The following is a 12,838-nucleotide window of genomic DNA, read 5'->3' on the forward strand; positions in this document are numbered from 1 at the left end:
AATTCTTAAGAGGTTAAAAGTCTATTTATCTATCTATCTCTCTATCTATCTATCTGTCATAAAACAAACAGTTTACCTGCTCCAATTTTTAATAATATTGAAAACTAACCATTATATTTAATTGAAATATATAAGTTATCTTAGTTTGATTTAGTCTATCATTGTAAAAGTATGCTAAGCGAATACCAGTATGCAAGATTAAATTTAGAATTTGTGAGTTGTGCTTACACGTAAGAAGCGATTGTACTGTTCTCGTATCCTTGTATTCCATGGACACCTATACCGTACTGGACACATTTCATACATTTTACATGATCTGTTTAGTCATAATTATTTCATTAATATGGTCCACAATACATTAATCAAAACAAAAATACTCTTTTCGTGCTGAAGTAAATTTACATGCGCATTGTACATTTGTTTATTTTTTTCTGGAAATACAAAAAAGAGGAAATGTGATGACTAGTAAACAGCTCACTGCCATTTCCTGGGTGTGTTGTAAATTAATTAATCATTTCCTGGGGGTGTTCTAAATTAATTAACTTATTTAGCAGTTGGAATTATCCAGTAACCACTCCCTAGACATAATTTTTTAAAAATATAATTTAAAAGAATTGGTTTTAAAACAGAATAACACAAGGACAAAGAGACGCTGATTTATTAGGATTAATACCACAACTTCTTTCAGATATTTACATATAGTATGGAATATTACTTATGGGTACTCTGTCGTAGATGAAATTGTATATACATTATATTATCTATTAACAATAATAATTTTCATTCATATGTCGATTCAATATATCCCAGTGAACTCGAAATAAAAGACATCACAGAGTCGCCCACTTCTGCTTCATACTTAGATATTTTATTGAAAGTAGATAGTAACGGCAAACTAACTAACAACTCAACTGTATGACAAACGGGATGATTTCAACTTCTCCATCGTCATCAACTTCCCATATTCATGTAGCAATATTCCATTATCACCTGCATACGGTGTTTACATCTCTCAACTGATTCGATACGCATGAGCTTGTTCTGCGTATAGCCAGTTTTTAAATCGAAGCAGGCTACTGACAAACAAGTTGATGGTGCAGGGGTTCAAACAGTCCCGTTTAAAATCAGCATTTCGCAAATTATATGGTCGTTATAACGATCTAATTTGCCAATACAACCCATCATTGAGTCAAATTCTGTCTGACGTGTTTCATGCCGACTGTTAGGTCGTTCTTGGCACACTGATTTTGACTACGGATAACTCCGTTTACCTGATCAAGATATAGGGCTCACGGAGGGTGTGACCGATCGATAGGGGATGCTTACTCTTCCTATAGGCACCTGATCCCACCTTTGGTATATCCAGGGGTCTGTGTTTGCCCAACTCTCTATTTTGGATTGCTTATGTAGGAGTTATGAGATTGACCACTGTTCGAATTCGTTATCTTCACCTTTCATATACTAACGTACATCTTAAAGATACTTTACATGCCACTTAGCATTATTTTTAAAACAATGAAATGATAACAAGAATAGATATGGGTTACCCCATATCTAAGAAATTCGACTTTCAATTTACTCGTAGCAAATACTGTTACCAGTCTTGGTTCACTAGCAAACAGTGCGCACACCTGTCCTTGACCTTTTAACCTTGAAAAAAATGTACAATTACATGAACAATACTAAAGAAGGATAATTTAAAATCTTGTCTTTATATTAGCTGAAAAATACATATATAGAGTAATGCAAAAATCAAGAAGGGGAAAATCACTTTGTAGATATTTACTATGATATCCCCCTCCCCATCTAATTTTATTTCCTAGAAAATGAATTGCCTAATTAGGTTATTTCTTCTTTAATTGAAAAAATGTCCACCCCAGAATCAAATGTGTGTCCCCTTTCTTGATAAAAAAAAAAAAATAATAGAAATATCTCATTTCCAAACCGTTAATCCACCCCTCCTATTTTTTTTTTAAATTTTTCTCTGTTATGGTTATATTTGTATTTTCTTATCCTTATGAATTCATAAATTTTGTACATGAGGATCACAACCTATGCACTTATTCAACAAGAAATGTATACATTGCCTTAATCAATTTTATTTATATATTGAAAAAAAAACCATGGGAATCATTTTGAATTGCACGGAATTTCGTAAACGAGAGACTTAAATAAACTTTTCTGCGTAAATTTTTTTCCCATGCAAAAGTTCCACCTTAGTACCCCATCTACGCAATACCGAGCTGTCTTGCAGTGAATGTTGCAGAGCAGAAATCACATAAATTGCAATATAAATGTTGATAAGTTAAAAACAAAACCTCGTCACTCGTACATTTCTTACATGTGTTATATTTTTAGAAGTTGGAAAAACCCACATATATGTATTACTTGTCTTTCAAAACTACCGTTACCAGTGGTAACATGTTTTCTTTTAGATATCACATTTATTCTCTTTTCTGTTCAGTTGTTTTCCTCTGCTCTGATTACATATATTTAATACCAGCGTCTATGAAGCCATGTTGACAAAGCGTCATGCTTGTTTATAACGGTCGATAACTCGTAGTCGTACGTAATGTCAAAATCATCGGCATTTACCTGAAGTGCTCTGTTATACATAGAAATCCTTATAAAAAAGAAGAAAAAAACACACATACACACAAATTAATGATTAACATTCTCTCTCAGAAGAAATTGTACGATAATTAACGAACAATAATCATGAAAGGAATATAATTTTCAATCGAAGAATGACCTATATATTTTCGTGAAATAAGCTAGCGTAGGAATGAATACGTCTTATTTACATTTTTGGTGAAAAAGTGATTTTCTTAAAACCATTTGACGTTAATGTTGTTTTCTTCTACGTATTACATACACATCGATATTCTAAACATTTGCTGTAATGTTGTATCTGCTGATCATGAATGGAACTATATTTTTTCAGAGCAATTGTGTGAAGAGTACCTGAATCCAGCAATAAATCTTGAATAGATAGTATGCACTGATCGAATTTATTAAAAAAGAAAAGACATTTATGCGCGTACATGAAAAAAAAACAGGAAATGTAATAGCTTGTGAACCCATTTCTATGAAGATTACAACTTCCGTCACCTTGAATATATTATAGCCAGGTGGATGGGGCGAACCATTGACGGGCCAGTAGCCAGCCGGGGATGCTACTGTGTTCACACTCCTTTTCAACAATAATATAAAATCTAAATGAAAACTTCAAATAGAATGCTTAGATTTATTAGGTTTTATCTTCAATTTTCTTTGCGTAGATATCAACCACTGCCCCTTTTCTAGCAGTAACAAGGATTCGTCTTATCTAGGACTGACAAACGAAATTTTGAATCGTAAACCATCATTTACATATACAAGTTAAAACTATAGTCCTATCCAGTATTACTGCCGCCATATTTTTTATAAGAGAACTTTACCTTTCCTAATCGGTGAAAAGGAACTTCCGGAAACCGGAAGTTCCTTTTCACCGATTTTCACTGGTTTTCAAACCATTTCATTATGCGATAATTTTTAAGATTGATACAGATACTTGTTGTAATGATATTATGACAAGAATTTACTGACACCTTAAAAGGTATTTTTCACAAGTTGTTACCCACACATTTTCTCGTATAAATCCTCCTTGGTCGCCCGATGTTTTGAAACATTTTGTCCGCTTGATAAAAACACAAATACTTAATTGTATTAGCATGCATCTAATATTGTAAGAATATCCGATATGTCTCGTACGATTACAACTATTTTAAGCATAATTACAGTGTATTTGGTTTCAAATGTTGTTTACAAACAACTTTACATGTCACTTGGAGATCTGTGATGCATATTCAAGCGACAGATACATGTCCATTTCAGAAAAAAATGCAGTAGTCAGTTCGTGAGGGACATAAAAACGACGTAAGGCGACTGTTCAGTCATACTGCGTCCACACGAGCGTTGAATTAAGAAATAAATTTCATTATTGAGAATTCGTAATGAATTGCGACGCTTTACGCCAGAATATTTCACGAAGCGCGTTAGAACTTCATGAAAAGTATGCCGGTGTGAAGCGGTGCAGTTCATACCCTCATGTAAAAAATGAAACTATTTCTGTTGGAATTCCCAGCCGTTCAAATGGACGTGCTGTATTTATTAAGATTCCTAGACACAATGTTCATACCTGCATTGTATTCATGACGAAATGACTATCATTACAGCTGTTAAAGATATCAAAGGGACACCTTAGAAATGTTTGTTTTTAACGTCTCATCGAGGATTGTTCACTCATAATGAGAGTACGTCACCAGCTGTAGGTGAAGTACCACAAATTTAGACACATGCATAGCGCTCAGGACGGTAGCAGTGAGGGTTCTTTGTTGTGCCAACGCCTGCCGCGACACGGAACCTCTGTTTTTAAGGTCATATCCAAAAAACCCGTGGTTGTTACTTCTAAATGCCGAGCGTTTGGCGAAGGAGCAATCACTACCTATTTTAACATCTTAGGTTTGACGCGGCCATGACACGAGTGGGGCTCAAACTCACGACCTCCCGGTTTCGAAACAAACGCTCTACCACTGAGCTACCACGACCAAATATAAATAGGATTATAGCGAAATGGACGTAAGGACATTAACGTACGGTTGTCACACTTTCTCCGAGTGTTTATTACTATTTGTGGGTAGTGTGTGCATCTGTCTTACGTGGATCGCAAGACTGCTGCACATTTTCCTGACTACTTAAACGAAAAACGTATTTTTCTTTCTGAAGGTCCAATTCTAAATGACGCGCGACCGCGGGCTGCATACAAACTTGTATACATTAAAAATAAGCAACCGTACTTACTCCTTGATTTCATTCGAACGATGTGAGTGCGTCCGTCGTAATCCAGCGTTGCGACCGAACAGCGTTTTGGACCATCGGTTTCCTCCCAAAGACCAGTAAAAAAAACCGGCACACCTGACCCTTGTTCTGTCTGTCTTTTGTGTCGAGAGCACGGTACACTAGCGCCCTTTGCGTTTCTTAAAAAATCGTCGAGTTTGTTGGACATGTGTATATGCATGGTGCATTTTACGGGCTGTATTCGATGACCCTGTATTCAACAGACAAACCTTGTTCAACATTTGCAATAAAAGACGCCCACTTAGCGACATAGAAGACGCCGACACCCAGCAAGAATGAGACAGTACAGTCACCAAATCACAGCACCATTACTGACGAAGGAAACAAAATAACTAAAATATACAGCAACTACAACCCAATCCAGCTACCCTTACAACCAGATAACTTCTACACAATCAGCATTTTGGCATGTAACTACATGCATGTCAAACACAACCCAGGAAGTGGCAGGCCCCGCACTTGTCAGAACACTGCGCTGCACAATGAGATCGGGTAGCCTTTTATCATGCTTAGACACAAATGACGTCAGAGATGTTTTTGACAAAGGAAACCACAGAAACAAACAGTGTACGGAAATGTTTCTAAAGTTCGTAGCTCTGTGTTTGTCTAGTCACATGTTAAGGGTCAACGACATAATTTGAAAAACAAGATGTACAAAATCCTCTGAATACATTGAAATAACAAATTTAATTGTTAATTCTATGCTGACAGGAAAATAACAGGAAATTTAAAACCTTGTAAACAGTTGTGGGTTATTTCCTATGAAATACGTAGACTGGACATGTTTACTGCTTTTTTTAAAAACTGGATATAATGAAAGTTTATTTTGTTTTATCCTAAATATTAATTCAAATCTTAACGAGGTGAAATTATCTATCTATCTATCATAAAACAATCAGTTTACCTGCTCCATCTTTTTTGTGATACTTAAAATAATCATAATGTTAATTTAGATACAATGTTTCTTTTATCTTAGTTTGATTTAGTTTATCATCACAAAAGTATGCTAAGCGAATACCAGTATGCACGATTATATTTAGAATTAGTGAGTCGTGCGTACACGTAAGAAGCGATTGTCACTGTTCTCGTATCCTTGTATCCCATGGACACCTATACCGTACTGGACACATTTCATACATTTTCAAATTCAATCATCAACACAGTAAGATACCAATTATAGATTCAACTTTTCCACACGCTGAACTAAAATGACATGTTTGTTTAATGGTATGATATAATTCCGTACATACTGTCAAATAATAGAAAATTCAAAAATCTTTTCCTGTGAAATACATTTATGTTTACTTTTTCTCATTGGAAGCCTACATCGTGTGCTTTTATGTGTTGGTTTCAACCTTAATTGCCAGATGAAATGGTCAATATACATGTATAAGTGCATCTTCCCTCATGCTTGTGGAGCGATTACACACCGTATCGATAACAAAACTTTTTAAACTTGATGATTGTGGTAAATGACGTTTTATTTCTAACACACACACACACACACTCTACAAAAATAAAATGATGTAGAGGAACTGGGGTAAGCAAGGAACTACCGACAAAACAACTGCTGATTAAATCGAATCGCGGAATATTCGCCTGTTAATATGATTCTTTCTTTTTATTTAGTCATTCTTGATATTCATGCATACTTAAATTACATTTGTAAGTCATACATTAAGTTGTAAATTGATATAGAATTTGAAACATATCACTAATCTATATTATACCGAGCAAAGCTCGGACGGGCCAAAGGCCCATCTGCGAAGCAAGGCTCTAAAGGTAACACCGGCGGGTATGTAAAAGAAAAAAGTCAAAATCAGCAAAAGAAAAAGAGATAATCTCTATATACGTTCACTGAAATTTTCGTGATCCATATGGGCGCCGCCATTTATTTTTTCATTACCTGCTTCAACAGTTATTCGTGTTTTATTTTGAATGCAAATAATAGAAGACTCTGACGTGCAATTCGTAATTCAAACACTCAGTTTGTTCAAAGTGAATAGTACAATTATCATTGTAACAGGTTTTAGCAAATAAATACATATAAAACCGTAATACGACTAAATAGATGAACGAGTTCATGAGTTTCTTTGAATAAGAATATACGATAAAATTACGGTTACTTTTTTACCATTTTGAATTTATTGGTTAATTTTGTTTAGTTTTAACGGCCTTTTTCATTGCATACGGAATGTATTATTGTTGTTTATAATTGTTTGCTTTAAAAAAAAAAAGAGAGAGAAAAGTCGAGGTTAAATGTGACGTCACAATGCACAGTTTACGTTGCCTTGCGTTTTATTTACTGCGTTCAATGAATAGGCGGATCATGTAAAACTGCTGTCCCCATATAAACTCCTTTAATGAGATGTTACTGGGTGTTTAGCGCAAGGAAATTTCATTCAAAATATATATTTTTAAATGAATCATAATCTACCACACTTAACGGAATTATGATTACCACTCGGGAAACGGAGTTACGTACATGCTTCGCTCGGTCCAACGGTCACACCGTATATATATTAGCGAGCAAAACGAGCTCACTCCAATGATTACACATATGAGTCACGTGATTTGCTCTTTATCAGTTGAAAAAAGATGAGTACCACCCATAATGCTTCTGGAAAAATGTCGCCGTCACTGTGGTATACTTCATTGACAATCCCGTAATTAAATTAATTAGATTGTTTAGAAAGTACCATAAACGTTTTGAAATTCCAGACAAGATTTCTCATAGCTTCAAACGTTTTGTGTTTGCTTGGTTTGAAAGAAGAAGAAAATTGCTGCTAATATGACGTCACGATGTAACTGTTTACATTCACCGCATCATATTCCGCGTTAAATAAAGAGGCGGATAAAATGTCTATAAGTCGTTGCAAGATGTTTTAAATGGGCTTCGCTCGTCTCAACGGTCACACCGTACAACATATTATGGATAGGGATTATGTAGACAATTGCCTGTTGTCCAATCCAATCATGTTTTCTACATAATAAAATATTGTTTAAATTAAACGAGTACTCGCTAAACGCAGAGCCAGATATTTTGTTTACTGATCTCAACCAATCAAAAAGCACAGAGTAATAAACTGCAACATGGAAGGACTTCCCGTGTTGTGTATTTTGTAATTAAAGAAAAGCCTCCATTTCCTCATGTCATATTTTTTCATAAAGCTGGTATAAAATGCATTAATAAAAACGAAAATATTCATACCACATTCAGTTTTACACGCTGAACTAAATTTACATACATGTTGCACATTTGTTCAATTGTATCTGAAAATAATAAAAAGAGGAAATGTAATGACTGGTAATCAGTTCACTGCCATTTTCTGGGGGGGGGGGGGGTGTCTAAATTAATTAACCACTTATTTAGCAGTTATAATTATCCAGTAACCACCCTCTAGACATAATTTTAAAAAAACACGGGTTTTTTTGTTTGGTTTTTTTTTAGTTTTTTTTTTAACCGAATAACACACAAAAAAACCTACTATAGAAATGATGAGATTGATCATTGCTTGTTATTTTCACCGTTTTTATACTACGTTAATAACGATGGAAGATGAAGGCAAAGGGCAAAACTATACTCCATTTGGCTTTAGCAATGGGAATTTCATACTGTATGGAATATTACTTATGGGTTCTCTGTCGTAGAGGAAATTGTGTCCCATAGCATAATTTTAAAGCAATGAAATGTTAGTAAAACATACACATATGCGCGTACATGATAAAAACAGGAAATGTAATAGCTTGTGAACCGTTTCTATGTAGATTACAACTTCCGTCACCTTGAATACATGTACAGTATATCTTTTAAATATGCATGTAGTAAAATATAGGAAATTAACAATTTACGTACAGTTTTGAACATTATAAATGAAAACTGAAGTTCGTGCTAATGAAAATTTAGAGACATTTGTTTTTGTTTTATATTTTTGGTGAAATCCAACCCGAAGTGGGGACACTACACAATCAATATAGCACTTGAATATTTTTATTAATTAGTTCGTGCTATTATGAAATAGTTGGTAGTTAACATATCTCATGTCCTGATACATGTATTTTCAAGACAAATATTTGTTTGTTTGTGTTTCCATGTATTCCACTGCAAACGAGATCCCTAAGTTTACATAGCACCAATTATTATCATTATTTTATTCATTTATAAAGCGCAAAATTACATAGTTTCTATGCGCTATTTTTAACAAAACAATTTTAATATAAAGCATTCAATATGCTGCTGAAATTTTTCGTATCGGAATCTACTTGTATCGTCATCAAATATTTGTTTGCATATTACGTCCCATTTGAGATTCCCCCTATATATAGAGACGTCACCAATGTTTAAGAGAAGTACCACAGATTATGACCTATACATGAGGCTGTAATGGCCGAACCATTGAGGTTTCATTAATCTGACCCTTCTACTTCCCGGTGTTCGGTGAAATAGCAGTACTGGTCGCTATACCTATGTTAAATGTCTAAGGTTGCAATGAAAGTTCCCTAACCACTAGACCACCATACAACCATACCATGTTTTCATCGGATTAATTACAAGTGGAAGCCTTTTCAAAATTTTCGGGTTGACGATAATTTGAATTCATAAATCATATCAGGCAGTGGTAAACTGAGATTAAAGGTTGTACAATATTGTTTAATATTAATCAACATTTGTTACTCATCAAGTTAGTTTATTGCTGTAATCTAATAGTATGTGGTTTACAATGTATATAACGTTAAGCCCAGGAGCCGACTCCACGCAGCCTACATCATTTCAGCTTTACTTCTATTTCCCATAAACCTTCTAGATTTAAGCCAGGTGGGTGGGTTGAACTATTGACGGACCAGTAGCCAGGTGGGTGGGGTGAACTATTGACGAGTAAGTAGCTAGGTGGGTGGGGTCAACTATCGATTGGTCAGTAGCCAGGTGGTCGGGGTGATCTATTGACTGGTCAGTAGCCAGGTGGGTGGGGTGAACCATTGACGGGCCAGTAGCCAGCCGGGGATGCTACTAATGTGTTCACACTCCTTTTCAACAATAATATGAAATCTAAATGAAAACTTCAAATAGAATGCTTAGATTTGTTAGGTTTTATCTTCAATTTTCTTTGCGTATACGAGGATATCAACCACTGCCCCTTTTCTAACAGTAACAAGGATTTGTCTTATCTAGGACTGACAAACGAAATTTTGAATCGTAAACCATGATTTACATATATAAGTTAAAGCTATATGACCCGATGTTTTGCAACATTTCGTCCGCTTAATAAAAACCACTACTTGAATTGGCATGTATTTAATTGTAAGGATATCCGATATGTCTATATCATTACAACTGTTTTAAGCAGAATTACAATGTATTTGGTTTCAAATTTTGTTTACAAACACTTGGAGATCTGTAATGCATATTCAAGCGACAGATACATGTCCATTTCAGAAAAAAATGTAGTAGTCAGTTCGTGTGGGACATAAAAACGACGTAAGGCGACTGTTCAGTAATACTGCGTCCACACGAGCGTTGAATTAAGAAATAAATTTCATTATTGAGAATTCGTAATGAATTGCGACGCTTTACGCCAGAATATTTCACGAAGCGCCTTAGAACTTCATGAAAAGTATGCCGGTGTGAAGCGGTGCAGTTCATACCCTCATGTAAAAAATGAAACTATTTCTGTTGGAATCCCCAGCCGTTCAAATGGACGTGCTGTATTTATTAAGATTCCTAGACACAATGTTCATACCTGCATTGTATTCATGACGAAATGACTATCATTACAGCTGTTAAAGATATCAAAGGGAAACACCTTAGAAATGTTTGTTTTTAACGTCTCATCGAGGATTGTTCACTCATAATGAGAGTACGTCACCAGCTGTAGGTGAAGTACCACAAATTTAGACACATGCATAGCGTTCAGGGCGCGGTAGCAGTGAGGGTTCTTTGTTGTGCCAACGCCTGCCGCGACACGGAACCTCTGTTTTTAAGGTCATATCCAAAAGACCCGTGATTGTTACTTCTAAATGCCGAGCGTTTGGCGAAGGAGCAATCACTACCTATTTTAACATCTTAGGTTTGACGCGGCCATGACACGAGTGGGGCTCAAATTCACGACCTCGCGGTTGCGAAACAAACGCTCTACCACTGAGGTGGCAGGGGACAGTTTCTTTGGTTTTGAAACATGTGGATAGGGGGTATACACCAAAGTCAGATTATGACAGACTAATGAAAAATCATATTTCCCTTTTATGTCCATACTTGTATTTCATATTAGTGTAGTTAATAAATTATGACCCTAAATTACATGTAATCTATAAATACTGGTGCTGGTGCACAAAACATGCTCTGAGCAGGTTCCCCTTTTTTGCTTTGATTTTCCCTCATTTGGGCTAATCCGCACCACCCCCACACCATCACAGTACCAAACATGGGGATTTAGACACTGTGCACAATCAAGAACCCTATCTGCCCTTCTCAAAAATCTACCTCTCATATGGGGCCATCCACCTTCCCTCACAGCTACAGACCTTTTGCTAGACCCTGCATGTTTTCACCGGAATTTCTTCAGCAACTGACCACGTGTCTTAGTTTCGTATTTGCACCCATCTATATGCTAGGAATCATGGTGACACCTACATGTTGTATATCAACATTTTTACTAACCACTCAGCTACATTTGACATGCATCCTAAAATTATTGTATACATTTTTACACATGTAATATCACTTCAAATACGGGGTAATTCCGTTTTTTGAAAAAGTTGACCGGGCCTATAGTGCGAAACTGTCCCCTGCTACCTGAGCTACCGCGACCAAATATAAATAGGATTATAGCTAAATGGACGTAAGGACATTAACGTACGGTTGTCACACTTTCTCCGAGTGTTTATTACTATTTGTGGGTTGAGTGCCCATCTATCTTACGTGGATCGCAAGACTGCTGCACATTTTCCTGACTACTTAAACGAAAAACGTATTTTTCTTTCTGAAGGTCCAATTTTAAATGACGCGCGACCGCGGGCTGCATACAAACTTGTATACATAAAAAATAAGCAACCGTACTTACTCCTTGATTTCATTCGAACGATGTGAGTGCGTCCGTCCGGCGTCGTAAACTACCGTTGCGGCCGAACAGCATTTGGACCATCGGTTTCCTCCCAAAGACCAGTAAAAAAAAAAACCGCACGCCTGACCCTTGTTCTGTCTGTCTCTTGTGTCGAGAGCACGGCACACTTGCGCCTTTTGCGTTTCTTAAGAAATCGTCGAGTTTGTTGGACATGTTTATCATGCATCGTGCATTTTACGGGCTGTATGCTTGCTCGAAATTTCGCAAGAAGACCGTGCGGGGCCCGCGAGTTCCTTGGCGTATTTTGTCGTACAAAACCCGTGGAGTGGAAGTATGGTCGGTTGTGACTGAGACTGATCAATACTACTTCATACTGATCAATACTACTTCATACTGATCAATACTACTTCATACTGATCAATACTACTTCGCTGATCCTGTGTTCAACAGACAAACCTTGTTCAACATTTGCAATAAAAGACGCCCACTTTAGCGACATAGAAGACGCCGACACCCAGCAAGAATGAGACAATACAGTCACCAAATCACAGCACCATTACTGACGAAGGAAACAAAATAACTAAAATATACAGCAACTACAACCCAATCCAGCTACCCTTACAACCAGATAACTTCTACACAATCAGCATTTTGGCATGTAACTACATGCATGTCGAACACAACCCAGGAAGTGGCAGGCCCCGCACTTGGCAGAACACTGCGCTGCACAATGAGATCGGGTAGCCTTTTATCATGCTTAGACACAAATGACGTCAGAGATGTTTTTGACAAAGGAAACCACAGAAACAAACAACGTACGGAAATGTTTCTAAAGTTTGTATCTCTGCATTATATATAAGGAATGTCTTGTCTGGGGATCT

Source organism: Ostrea edulis, chromosome 2 (genome assembly GCF_947568905.1).
Source record: "Ostrea edulis chromosome 2, xbOstEdul1.1, whole genome shotgun sequence".
In the NCBI taxonomy this organism is placed as follows: domain Eukaryota; kingdom Metazoa; phylum Mollusca; class Bivalvia; order Ostreida; family Ostreidae; genus Ostrea; species Ostrea edulis.